Below are 15,000 nucleotides of genomic sequence, written 5' to 3'. Positions count from 1 at the left end.
TTAAATTATTATTTAGTATATTTTAGTACATAAAAATATTCCTCAAACAATTTCCTAAAATCCTTTACAGATTGTGTGGCAGCTTACACAAATTCAGCACACTCTTAATGCAGCAATAGTAGTTAAGTCCTGGTTTTCTGAAAGCATTTAATTTCAACTGCCAGGATATTTTTTTTCTCCAACACACCAACACACCATTGACACCCCTTCAAGCTCATCCATCTCCACACAGTCCAAAATGCTACATTTAAAACCAGAATGTCTGGGATGCTTTAAGTGCTTGGATAAGGCGTTCCTCTGACATTTATGTCTGATATCAGAATGGTGAGCTGAAATCCTCCTTTTCAGTTTATTTATATCCTTACCCATGTAAAATGCAGGGCTGTCATTACACATGGCCTTATATACAACTTTTCCAGTGTTACAGTTACTATCTGCTAAAGATTTCGCCATCTTTTTAAGATATGGGCACTCATATGAGTTGCACTCCATCAAGTATTCACAGAAAATGCAGTTAGGTGGCCCACAGATTTTAGTGCTCATGTCATCCTGGGGTTCCTTATTTTTCTTTTCCACATAGCTACTTATGCTTTTGCTTTTTTATATATAGAAGAGGGGTGATCACCTAAAACCCTTACAAGCTGCTGATTGTCAGTGAGGATGGTCCAGTTCTCCTTAATAATGGCTTTTATATTGAAATCCCAGGTGTAAGTTAGAATGCAACTGTCCTTACTTTTCTCTTCTTTGGGGTTAGTGTGTTCTCACTGCATAGTTCTACCAAAAGGCCTATCCCACACAGGGTCGTTGTTAATTTCAGAATCTCTAATGGGATCCAGGATCATATGTAACATGTTTGATTCATATCCTCTGGTTAAGAAATACTTTTCAAGATAATTCATATTTTTGAGAAAAGGGGCCAAATCTGTTGTAATATGTGGTAATCTGTAGCCTTGTGATTTTATTACATTATGCTTAGCTTTTACTGGATGCATACTATCTCTGTGAAGTAGTTCACTCCTGTTGGTTTCTTATATAAGTTACTAATTAATTTTCCTCTGCTTTTATCAATACTGACAGTCATATCAAGGAGCTGCACTGACCCCGAGCTGATGGAAGTGGTAAATATCAGGAAAGAGGTGGAGTTATTGATCTAATAGATAAACTAAGTGAGTTTAGATTTCTCACCTTGCCAGACTATGAATACATCATCAATAAAGCAAAGGAAGCTGGTCATAAAACTCCAGTATTCATTTTGCAATATAAATTCCCCCTTCCACTTGTCAAAGGCTACATTGGTCAGGCTAGGGGCCATAGCTGCACACATGTCTATTTCCCTCATCTGTTTGTAAGCCTGGCTGTTGAAACTGAAAACATTGTAACTCAACACCAAGTGTATTAGCTTTCCCAAGCATTTGGTTTGCCCTTGTGTAGCATTGCTATTTCTGCTATAAGCCCTTGTGGCTGCTTCAATACAGTATATGTGTGGTAACACAGTATATAGGGCTTCAAAGTCAAGTCAAAGTCAAAGTAAAGTTTATTGTCATTTAAATCTGCACATAGTGCAGCTAAACAAAATTACGTTGCTTTGTTCCCTGTGCAAGAAACATACATGCATACAGTTACTATTTAGTAATACTAGGAAAGACACTTACAGACATTAGATATATAAACATGTGCCATTTAGAGTATTGCACAAATAGATCTTGCACAAACTTGAATTTTCACATTAATAGTATCTGTGAATCAAAAATATTGCATAGTGTATTGCACATTCAAGTTTCAGGACAGATAATTTGGATATTGCACTAAAGTATGATACTATTAGTAGTGATCTTAGAATAATTGGACATGAGAGTATGTCATTTACTGGATTAGTCAAGAGAATATTCAGTTAATTGGTTAAAAGAGCAGAATGGCCTGTGGCATGCCTGTTGTTAGAGTTCAGAAATCTGGTGGATAAGGGGAAAAATCTTCTATTGAGCCTTTAGGTCTTACAGTGCATGCTGCAGTAATGTCTACCCAAGGAAAGGCAGGAGAACATACCACAAGCAAGGTGACTATTGTCATTTATTATCTTTCTAGCTCTTCCAATACATTGAGATTTGTGTAAGTCTTCAAGGGATGCCAGTGGAGACCCAGTGGTTCTTTCCACTGCTGCTACTACTCTCTGGAGCACTTTGCAATTGGAGGCATTACAGTTCCTGTACCATACAATGATGCTGTTCTTCAGTACGCTCTCGATGGTTCCCCTATAAAAGGTTGGAGGATGCACTGTAACAGGTTTGCTTTCTTCAGTTTCCATAGGATGTGCAAACATTGCTGCACTTTTTTGACAGTGTGGTTGGTGTCCACCAACCAAGATGGATCTGGGTCTTCTGATATGTGTATACCCAGAAACTTAGTAATCTTGACTCTTTCTATTGCAACTCCCTTGATTTCCAGAGGTTGACGTGCTCATCAATAGTTACCAAACACTTTGTTCATTCACTTACACTTCTTTCATTCTTCTTAAAAATTAGAGTGAATTTAAAATAAAAGGCGAGTTCTTTTCAGCGAGAGGCACAAGAATAAAATCTAAGTATATGGTAGTGGCCTCTGATATGGAACCTCCACTGCAATTACAGGTCGGTAAGGCAGATCTTCCCTATTCTTATGAGGTTTGGAAATCCCAAAAAAACAAAATAACTTAGAGTGGGGAGTGCTAAAGTACTCAAAAAAGTTTTCATTAATAAGTTCTTCATTAAGCATTGTGTTTAGCTTATCTTTCAGTTCTATACATGCAGTTTTTCCCTCCTCAAAGGAATGTTTAGAATAAAACCCAGGTGTGTTCATTATGTTCTCTATTTTTATTATATAACTGACAATATCTGTAACCAGGGCCACCCTTATCAGCCTTCATAACACATCTAGTACTATCATTGCTAAAATTCTTAAGTGCTAATATCTCATCCTTTCAAATATTACAAAACTTACATTTTAGTGTTTTTTTTAGAGCCTTTCCTATGTCAAGGTAAAATTCGGTCTTGAAAGCTGCAAGTGGAGGGCAAAAATGACTAAGTCTTTTAATTTTTTCTTCAATGGGTTTATTTTCCTCCTTGTTATTTTTCTAGTGAAATACAAGTTTCAAATTCAGCTTTCTCACATGTATTTTTAAGTCAATGATGGTCTGTGTCTCATATAAATCAAACATGTTATATATGATCCTGGATCCCATTAGAGATTATAAAATTAACAATAACCCAAATGTGAAATAGGCCTTTTGGTAGAATTATGCAATAAGGACACCCTAACCCAAAAGAAGAGAAAGGGAAGCACACTCCATTCTGACTTACACCTGGGATTTCAATACAATTCAAGCCAATTCTTAAGGAGAACTGGGCCATCCTCACTGACAATCAGCAGCGTGTAAGGGTTTTAGGGGGTCACCCCACTTTTGCATATAAAAAGGGCAGAAGCATATATAGCTACTTGGAAAAGAAAACTAAGAAACCCCAGGATGACATGAGCACTAAAATCTGTGGGTCACCTAACTGCCCTTTCTAAGGAACCGCAGGATGACATGAGCACTAAAATCTGTGGGTCACCTAACTGCTCTTTCTAAGAAACCCCAGGATGACATGAGCACTAAAATCTGTGGGTCACCTAACTGCCCTTTCTAAGGAACTGCAGGATGACATGAGCACTAAAATCTGTGGGCCGCCTGACTGCCCTTTCTATGAGTACTTGATGGGGTGCGACTCACTTGAGTGCCCCTAACTTACAATATGGTGAAATCTTCAGCAGATGGTAACTGTAGTACTGAAATCTTGTATATAGGACCATGTGTAATGATTACCCTGCATTTTGTTTGGATAAGACTATAAATAAACTGAAAAGGAGGATTTCAGGTCATCTTTCTCACATCAGATGTACATGCCAGAGGAAAACCTTATCCAAACACTTATTAGAGCACCCCAGACATTCTGGTTTTAAATTTATCATTCTGGACTGTGTGAAAATGTATGAGCTTGAAGGGGGCATCAGTGGTGTGTTGGAGAAAAGAGAATTAACCTGGCAGTTGAAATTAAATGAAATCAGAAAATTAGGGCTTAACTACTATTGCTCTATTAAGAGTGTGGTGAATTTACATAAGCTGTCACACAATCTGTAAAGTTTTTTTACAGAATTTTTTCAGGAATATTTTTATGTACTAAGAATATGCTAAAATGATGTGTAGAATGTATGTGTATATATATATATATATATATATAGTTACTTTACCCTCAGTTCTGCTTTGATTAGATTCACTGCATCCCACCAGAGATTTAAATGGTCCATTTAAAACACACATTTTTTTATGGCACCATTACCATGTAGTTTTGGTATGATTCCCCCCATTTTACCACACTGGTGGATGCTCTTGCACTCTCATGCACACAGCTGCTCACTTTTATACATTACTAGTTTACTTCGTCCATTGCTTTCTGTATTTTTTTGTGTGATTTTTCTACTAGTTTTCTTTGTATAAATATGTTTTTGGGGCTGTAAATATGAAAACTGTCATGACAGTTTTTTTTATTTTTTTTTATTTTTTGCAAAGCACTGACATTTTTTCTGTGCTTTTAATACCTTAGATTTTTATGCACACTAATACACGCGGATGGATATTTATCATTATTAGACATATGTATTTTATATTTATAGTGTTTTAGTTTTATTAGGTTTATGGTTAGATAGCTATGTCAGATGTATTTAACTTATCAGAACCATTATCGAGTGCAATGCTCTCTTTGGCATGTACCTTGCCAAGCACATGCAGCAGTTGGAGAGACCACAGATGTTCCTGACCAGGAAAATCCAGGGTCTCAAACACCTATCCTATACAGATAGGCTAAAAGCCCTGACCCTCTACTCAGTCTCATGCAGACTGCCCAAAGGTGACCTGTGTCTGGCATACAAGACTGTCTCAGACTCAGCCTTGATGGAGTTTCTGCATATCCATAAGTCAAACTCCACTCATGCAACCCACACGCAAGGCCTTAATCTGGTCTGTGACATTAATAGAACTTGTTGGCAGGATAGATTTGTGCCCCAGTGACTCCCCCATCTTAAAGGAATCCCAATCCCTCAAAGCCACATGCTCCAGGGATCTAAACCTTGTCATCACAATGAACAAAACTTGCTGGAGGGATAGGTTCCTGACCCAGAGACTCCCCAGACTCTGGAATAGACTGCTCATACATGTCAAGCAGAGCGCCTCTTTGGCCCTCTCCAAAAGGAACCTTGATCGGATGGGAGATAGGAAAGTCACCCCGGGGATCACGTCAGTCACCCTGCTAGGCAGGGGTCCGGGGAAGTAAATATTGTGGGAAGAAATAGCCTAGTATCAACCTATGAACCTATAAATAGACTCCCTCTTCATGTCAAGCAGAGTACGTCACTAACCCTCTTTAAGAGGAACCTGGACAACTGGATAGGAAACAGAAAATATACCCCTGGGAACCCACCTGTGTCCCTGCTGGACAGGGAAAACAGGTGCTGACCTTATGGGAACATGGGTAAAATTCTTGGCTAGGCTTATAAGGGCCTTTGGGCCAATAGCCTAGTATTGTCCTATGAACCTATGTGTTTTTTCTTGATTTCAGTTCTTTTCACAAACCTGATGAAGGCTTTATTGCATTAGTTAGCCGAAAGTGATTTTAGTTAAAAGTCTTTTTATGTATATCTTTTTATATGTCTATAGGTTGTTTTTTTCTTTATACATGATCTTGGAATGTGGGTTGCAAATAGATAGGTAGTGTTTTCCTTAACTAGGATTTAGTTCGATCTAATCAGTAGTAGTGTGTGGGGTGGATACCTGCTGTTCTAAAATGCACTTTTACGACCTTGTTTACATTGTTTGCCATGAATAGGCTGGTTTAAAATTAAACAATGCATCTATTTTCCACACCTACTTCTAAGAAGATAAAAGCTGAGATGTTTAGTGTTGCTGAAATATTTCTGATTTTTCGTTACTGAGGATCACTTGTCTGTGACAAATAAAGGCTTGTTACTTTGGAATACTACTTTCATGATTTTTGAAAATTATTGTGACTGAGATCATCATCGAAGTTTTATTAGTTTCTCTGTTTTTTTAATTTTTCCTCAAAACTCATGGTGGTGAGGTTGGAACTAGAGTCACTAGACAGATTCCAGTGCTTGTTCATTTTTTATTGTTTCAATCTTTAATGTTAGCCAAAAGTGTGCTTTGCAGCACCCACAATGTGCCCAGAATTGACTCCTGCAATTCATACAGAGTTACATGTATTGTAGCATATCTAAATAAGACAGTAAACTGTTTTGTATGAGAGCCATTGCTTCTACTACTATTGGAATTGTCTGGGCATCCTTTTTCTACATTGCTCTCATTTCTGCCAGCAAATCTTGGTATTTTATTACTTTGTGTCTCTCTGTTCATAAGACACGTCAATCACTGGGTGTAGCACTTTCAATGATCAATGCTGCTTTTGTCTTCTTTTCTTGGACTACTATATCTGTTTTTCTCACATCTATTTTTGAACGACTGATAATGGGTGATCCCATGTGATATAAGCTTCATCATTCCCTATAATACTCTGTTGCTCATGTTCCCAATGCTTCTCAGCTACTTCAATATTGCAATGTTTGCACAATCCTCAATGCAACAGTCATGCCACATTATTATGCCTTTCAGCATATAGACCCTCTGTATTAGTCTATCACATCCAACAAGTTCTATTTTAGAGAACCTGCATTTGTTTGTTTCTCCCACATGCTCAATAGACTTTGTAAACCAATGTGTATGTAGTCCACTATCCTGAGCTGCTAATATTAACCCTTTATCTTTTGGTTTAAATTCACCTCTCCTTAACCATTCCTGTATCAGGTCCTGATCGACATGTGGTTGTTCCAGGAAGTTGCTCTATTTGTCACAATATTAATGCCTTTTCCACATTTTTTGCCTTCTCATCTGATCCTCGTCCTTCTATTTTTTCTTTTGCTTTTTGGCAGATTCAGTTGCTGCCTCATTTTTGTCTACTTCTGTCTTGGTTTCCATTCCCGCTTGACAACAATATGTTTCTGCTAAACTAAGCAGGCAAGTCATCTTCGACTTGCCTTCTTCATGTATTAAAACTTTCACTATGTTTGGCTCTGGTGAGGTCAGCAGATATCTACGCTGTCCCACAATTGTAGATCTATACATGCAATCAATTTTGAGGAGGCCCATGCCTCCTTCAGAATGGGGATATATAATCTTGATATACACTGATTTGTATATATTGTTTGATAAGCATGAAGCATTTTTCTTGTTGTCCTGTCCAACTGATCCAACACCTTTTGGGGCCAGTCAGTCACCCCAAAACTGTAAGATAGGACAGGAAGAGTAAATTTGTTTATAGCTTGGACTTTGTTCCTAGATGCCAGGGATGTTTTCTTTCTTAATTTGAATCTTTTAAACTATTCCTTACCAATTTTTGTTTGCATTTGTTCATGAGTTATTGTTGATCCCTCATTGGTTTCCAAACCTTTACACTCCCTCTTGTTGAAGTCCCTTTGTATCACATTCCTGTCCCGGACTGATATGTTCTTGGTGCTGCAGCTTCCTGTATTAAATGTTGCTTTTTTCACATTTATCAAGACCATGCACTGTCCCCAAGGCACTAGAATCTGCTCTGTTCACCTTCACCTAGGGTGGGGTCACTTTGGTCCCCTCACTGACCCCCACTGCAACTACATTTATACTTCCAAAAGCCCACCACTCTTATGCTGTCATCTCTAATGATGTTGTAGCCTGGGGGAGAATTTTCCTGTCTTTAATACCTGGTTTTAGCCAGGTTTCTAAGGCTATTAGTATGTCATGGGTGTATGAGGCCCTATAGGGATGTAACTATGGTAATTTATTGTAGATGATCTTAAGGTTTAAGTTCATCAAAAGTAGACTATTACTTTGGTTGAACAGGAGTACTAGGGGTAGCTGTGGTGAGAGAGAAGTACTGGGGTAGCTGATGTGGTAGAGTTGAGAATGTGTAGTGAGAGCCCAGGATTAGGATATATATCACCATCAACAGCAGCCTTAGATGAGATGCGTATGTAGTGAAATAAATAAATATATATATATATATATATATATATATATATATATATATATATTTTTTTTTTTTATTTGGGTTTCACCTTTAAATTTTCTGAGTGTAGTGTGGGCTTTTCTTTGGTGTATTTGTAATTAAAGAAAGTATGGGATGTGATAGAGTATTGGTTTACTGTTATAGCAAGGTGAGAGGTAGGTGATTTATAATTATGGTGTAGTGTTCTGGAGGAGACAGTGAGGTTGGGCAACAATGGAGTATGATAAAATGTGGCATGGGCAAGAATAATAGTAGAAGTAGACATACTACATGAAAGGGCAGCACAATGTAGTTATAGTAGAGAAAAGGATGTTTGAAGAATTTACTAAAGGGTGATCAGTAGAATAAATTAAGGTATTGTTGTTTAAATAGAGGTGGGTGGATGGAATAGTAGGGGAAGAGAAAAACTAGAGTGAGGAACGCAGGACGAAAAGAAAGGTGGTGTGATGTAATGTATCACAGCTAGGGTAGAACCAACAGAGGGACTGTAATGTGTATGTCAGTATAGAGTGGGTAGGTTTAGGGAAGTATCGATGTAGTTATACTGGGGGTAGGGTAGGTGAAGGTGAGCAGACTGTGTTTCAGCCCAGTAAGGCCCATGCATAGCCAAAAACATTCAATAGAGCTGGCACTGCCAGAGTTTGCAAGAAGTAAGTAAGGGTGCTTACTAGTGTAAATGCAGAAGTAACTCTTAGACTGTGTGGTACTGAAAGTAGTAGACTAAAACAATAAGAGTAGAAAAACATAATAGTAATACAGCAGCTAGTTATCAGTGAATCTTCAAGTCATGGGAAAGTAAAAAAAACGAAGCAACAAAAGGGTGCCTACACAGGCAAAGAAAGAGTTTCACAAAAAGTATAGATGGAAAAAGCAAGTAAGAAAGTACAGGCTGCCAGCAAGAGTAGGTTATAGTCCATTAATTAGAGGGGGAAGCGGGGATACAAATTAAGGGGTAGTGGAGGCTATTTTTGATTTTGGTTCTGAAAAAAACTAAGTACTAGTCAAGCAGAGAAGAGATATTAAGCTTGGTACCATTTTGAACAAAGCATTAACAAGTATTTTTCCCTTACCCCAAGTTAAACAAAAAAAGTATGCATGATTTTCAGGGCTGGATGTTGTATTTACTGTGCTGCAATCTTTGGAAGGTAGTGTAACCCATGATTATACGGAGTAAAATGGCAAGTCTGTAAGCATTTGCAGGACTGGATATTGTATTTACTCTGCTGCAGTCTTGGGTGAGGGGGTGCAGTCCATGACTATCTGACTACTGCAAGTGTGTGAGGCTGGACAGTTGGGGGTTAATTCTCCAAACAAGTTGATAATCACATGGTGACCACAGAAGTGGGCATTATTAGCAAAGTTTCTCAGGTATGTGACTACATTTTCATTTTGAAGAGGGTTATTATCAGTGCTAAATGCTGGGGGATGGTTTGTCTGCCAAATGAGATAATGTTACATTTTTAATAAATAATTTAAGCCAATTTTCAGTGCACCAGGCATTTATATGTGTAAGTTACTGCTAGACGGCTTCTGTGCCAGAGGGATATTTGACAATAACTCCAAGTTTGCAGTCATCCACAGACTCGGTTGACCATAGGTCTTGTTTTTTAGTCTGTAGATCAGAGAGCTAAATACAGAACTGCAACAATTGCCAGGCAGGACATACCTGGTCACCCTAATTTTCTCTTAGTACTGCCCTTGTCACCTGCACTGTTGGAGTTATGTATTTTCTCCAATTAGCTGACCATCTTACAACATATGGGTCTATTTATAATACCCTAGTTTATTAATTATACTAGTATTGGGGATAGAGTCAAATGCCTTGGCCAAATCAAGGTAGGCTGTGTGTACAGTTTAACTTCACTAACAAGTTGTGTTACATTTTCAAAGAATTCTACCAGGTTCATTAGACATTTTACAAAACCAAATTACCAGACATCTAACCTAATAAGATTTGTAATGTTTATGTTAATTGAATCTTTTATAATGTGTGCCATGGCCTTACCAATGAGACTCATCAGGCTGATGTACCTATAGTTTCCAGGGTGGGTTATGGGGTCACTTTTTGGAGTGGCATTACAAGTGCTGTACACCATACTTATGGGACCATACCTGGTTAACAGTTCCACCAGGAAATGCTTAATACTATTTAACACAGCTTCTCAAATGGAGGAAGCATTTTTGAATGACTGAAAACACTTTCAGTGCAAGTTTTTCGCTGATGATGGGTGGGGAATAGTGGGGAGATATGGGTATCATGGGGCTTTGGATATTCAGCTCAGGAGTTAAATTTACACTAAATGTATTTGTTAGTATATTGTCAAAGGCCACCAGGCCTGAGTAGGTTTTCCCATTTAGTATGAGTTCTGTACATTGTTGAATGTTGTTTCTTAGTTTTTCTAACATAAATAAAGAAAGGTTTGTAACTGTCCTTGGCTTCAAATGTCAACCTGAGTTCATGGGTCACTTTAATACATTTAATAGTATTTTTCTTTAAGTTTTGCTCAGATTGCTAACATTTTCCTTGACTTTTTTGTTTTTAGATTTGCTGTATACTCAAAAGAATTGCTTCTTTTTTGTAGATTTTTATCATGCCTCTCAACTGTACAGATTTTTGCAGAATGTCCAGATTTTTGCCTCATATTTTTGGTCTGTTTTTCATAAAATTATGTTTTTCTGGCAATTTAATGGCAAGTCATTAAAGAATGAAGTTAGAAAATAATGACAGACATTTCAATTTCAGACTGCATAACCCTTAGAAAAGTCATGCTAATACAAAACCTGTTATTCTATCAACTTTCTATGTTTGTAAGAGCAATATTTAAAAATTGTCCCTGTTTGGGGGCCTTTATCCCACTTTTATTCATGGCTTTTCCAGATTTCTTGCTCTAAGAGGTTGAGATATGGATTTTATTTATGCCAGTGTATCCGCAAGGCGGTTTGCTTTTAAATTTCCTGTTTTAGTTGGCTTTTGATGGGACTATAGATTTACTTATATGGGCACAAAACTCCTTTGTGAATCTTTCTCTCCTAACATGATTTCTAGGGTGATTTTATTATAAATTAATTTTTTGACTTCATCATTGAATTTGATTAGATTTGTATAGCTAAATTCTTTGAATTCCAATATAGATAGTTTTAGGGGGTTAAATAGTTTAAAGGGAAAAGCTACTTGCTTATGGTCTGACTTAATCAGAGAGGGAGTTACTAATGGAGTTGTACATGATGATGCTAAATTTAGAACTACCAATTCAAGAATATTTTACCCTCTAGTTGGGCTATTAATAATCTGGTTTATTGAGTTTTTATTTATCATCTCTAAAAACTTGTCTGCATATCATGCATTGGTGGTATAGGTGCTCAAGTCAATTGAATTTTATATTATTATTATTATTTAAGTGTCTCTATTTAAAGGTCACAATTTTAAAATTATACAGAGAAAATGAATTGGGGGCAACTAAATGTCAATTGTATAACTGTTAATGAAATAACAAACATTTTTTTAAATGACATATGAAAATATTTTTATCAGTGACATATCACTGTTAAATAATGCAGTATAGAATTAGGAAGCGATATAGAATTATTCATTACTAGTTTGCTCAGATATAGGTTATTATACCATGACCCCCCCAAAACGTGCACACTGATTGGCCAGCGTGCACATTGTAAATCGAGTTATACTAATGGAAAAAGGTCCGGTCGCCCGGACTTTTTTCCATTAGTATAACTCTACTTTTAAAACACTGTCTCGCTATGTTAAATGGGTTTAACATAGCGAGACAGCTTTAAAATAAGCAACGGAGATCTCCGTTGCTTATTTTTAGCTGTCTCGCCATGCTAAACCCATTTAACATAGCGAGACAGGTTTAAAAAGCAACGGAGAAAGCAAGATCTCCGTTGCTTTTACTGTTCGCTATGTTAAATGGGTTTAACATAGCGAGACAGTTTTAAAATAAGCAACAGACATCTCCGTTGCTTATTTTAAAGTTGTCTCACTATGTTAAACCCATTTAACATAGCGAAAACAGTAAAAAAAAAAAGCAACGGAGATCTTGCTTTCTCAGTTGCTTTTGCCCACAGCTCTGATGTACTGCGCAGGCGCGCAGTACATCAGAACTGCCGCGGATGCCAGACATCTGCGGAAGGGCAGTACACAGGCATTATACTATGCCATTATTTAAGAAAAGTAATAGTTTCTTTTCTTAAATAATGTCATGGTATAATAGCAATAACCCACTTCTGGGTGTGGGTAATGCTGTATTTACCCACGGTTGGCTTTGTTTGGTCCCGAGGGCGAAACCACGCCAACCGTGGGTAAATCCAGCATTACCCACACCCAGGCGTGGGTTATTGCTATAGTATTCCTAGTCTGGAGCTCCAGTTGTGCATAGCAGTGATCTCAAGTGGCACTATAATGGTCTGCACACGTACTCGATGGACATCATTTATGGTACAGAATAAGGGATCAGGGCAAGGAAATCGTTTTGACAGGGTAAGCAAGCATATACAATGGGTGTGTGTACCATGCAAAAATAGGACTATGACTCACAAACAGGCAAAAGAACACTTCATTACCATAAGCTGCTTTACATCATTTCTCATTTACATCTCAATTTGCTTACACTTGTTTGTGGCCATTGTGGATAAATGAAAATGGCCTGTATGAATGTTCAGTTAGCGATGGTCATTCACGACAAAGTGGATGCCCATAATGCATTTAACCAATGACTATGAATACCACTCATCTGGTAACTAGAAACAAGGCAAATAAACCCAAATAAAACACAGGGCACTGCTCCGATACAGTGAAGGCTGTCTTTTAGCACTCCAGGACCTGCACGGTCCAAAAAATCAAAGTCCAAGGGTGGTCTGATAAAAAACTATTTTAATAGAAAAACATGCCACAAATGGCTACTAAAACATAAAAATAAACTGTGTATAATACATAATACATAAACGTTCACTGATTGAGCACATTCATCTCCATCCCGAGACTTCTTCAGAATCAATATACCAACGTAAAAATCGGTCTTTATACATTATTTCAATCAAAATCATTGGCTGGCAATAAATTACTTAATTGATAAATGTGATTTAATGGTCAAGTATATAAAAAAGAAAGAAACAGTAAAACCAGTGGGTTGAAATACAGAGATTTAAAACAAGTTATTTGAAGCAACATTTTTCTGAACTGTCTTTTAAATTAAGACATAAGTTCTCAAACCAAATATAAATATACACCCTAAAAGGCAGTACATATAATCATTCATATTCATAAATGTATAATGAATATATAAATATATAAAAAATATAAATAAATAATTTTTATTTATATTTGGTTTTGAGAACTTATGTCTTAATTTAAAAGACAGTTCAGAAAAATGTTGTTTCAAATAACGTGTTTTAAATCTTTGTATTTCAACCCATTGGTTTTACTGTTTCTTCCTTTTTTTTATACTTGACCTTTAAATCACATTTATCAATTAAGTAATTTATTGCCAGCCAATGATTTTGATTGAAATAATGTATAAAGACTGATTTTTATGTTGGTATATTGATTCTGAAGAAGTCTCGGGATGGAGATGAAAGTGCTCAATCAGTGAATGTTTATGTATTATGTATTATACCCAGTTTATTTTTATGTTTTAGTAGCCATTTGTGGCATGTTTTTCTATTAAAATAGTTTTTTATCAGACTACCCTTGGACTTTGATTTTTTGTGTCTTATATGAATACCACTCATAATAATGCCACCAACAGCAAAATAACAGATGTATTTGAAAAGTAACTTAAAAACCATATTACAGAACATCTGTCTTTACAGACACGGAGGCATTCTTCTTTATATTTATGTAAATATCTAAAAGAAAATGACTGTTACACGTGCAATCTGTGAACAGTGGCTTATATACATGCCAATTGAGTTTATCATTAGTGAAACAAAGCCTGTAAGTAAAATATTATTGCACTGCTATTTTGTTTTCTGATTATTTTTTAATGTTGACAATGTATGTGTGTTGAAAGCAAATCCACAAAACAATGTATATTTTACAGCCTCATGGTGGTTTGATGGGTTATAGAAGGAAGACCAGGTGGATAAAAACTGAAGGGCATTTTTTCTTTACTTTTGTTTTTAGAATGAAATCATGGATTCAAGTGACCTGCATAATGTAAGGGTGATGTTCCCCGAAGAAAGAAAATGGCATGAGACGTGAAAAAGGGTGCTTCACTTGGAGAAAGAAAAGCATGGCACTGAGTAACCAAAATATTCAGTGCTAATGAAAAAGAGGTCGTGGGCTTGGAAAAAAGCCTTACAGTTTGCAGATTGTCCCTTTTTATTTCAGCACGTAACCTTGAGATCACTTCCAGAGAGACACTTCGCAGCCCTTCTGCCACCATAAAAGGATTTGTTGGAAGACAGGAGGGTCAAACTAACTTGAACAGTAGCAGATTTTTTTCTTTCTTTCTTTTTTTTCACCCTTAGGGAGTAGACCAGCAGCTGTCACTGCTGCCTCTCCTTAATCTTGGATGCCAGCAGTCACTCCTGACACTAACCAGAACTTATCCAAAACCCTTCCTTTTCCTGAGAGGAGACTGAGGCATCTCAGTACAGCATCATATTTGTGACCATAGTGATTTTTTTTATTTACTGTATATGCCTAACCCATTCCTGGCCCAGTGCCCAACATACAATTATGTAAGTCATTTACAGCCAAGAAAGTCTGTCAGTATGTGCCCCCAATATTTATAAGCATATGCTGCATACCCTTTTATCATCACCAGCACTGACATCCCTGCTTACAAGCTATGCCCACCCACCCCAGGATAGGCAAGCCAGCAAAATACCATTGCTTTTGCTTTCTCATCCAGTTGAC

This window comes from Protopterus annectens, chromosome 4.part0, assembly GCF_019279795.1.
Source record: "Protopterus annectens isolate FY-2018-M chromosome 4.part0, PAN1.0, whole genome shotgun sequence".
In the NCBI taxonomy this organism is placed as follows: domain Eukaryota; kingdom Metazoa; phylum Chordata; order Ceratodontiformes; family Protopteridae; genus Protopterus; species Protopterus annectens.
This window is presented reverse-complemented; position numbering follows the sequence as displayed.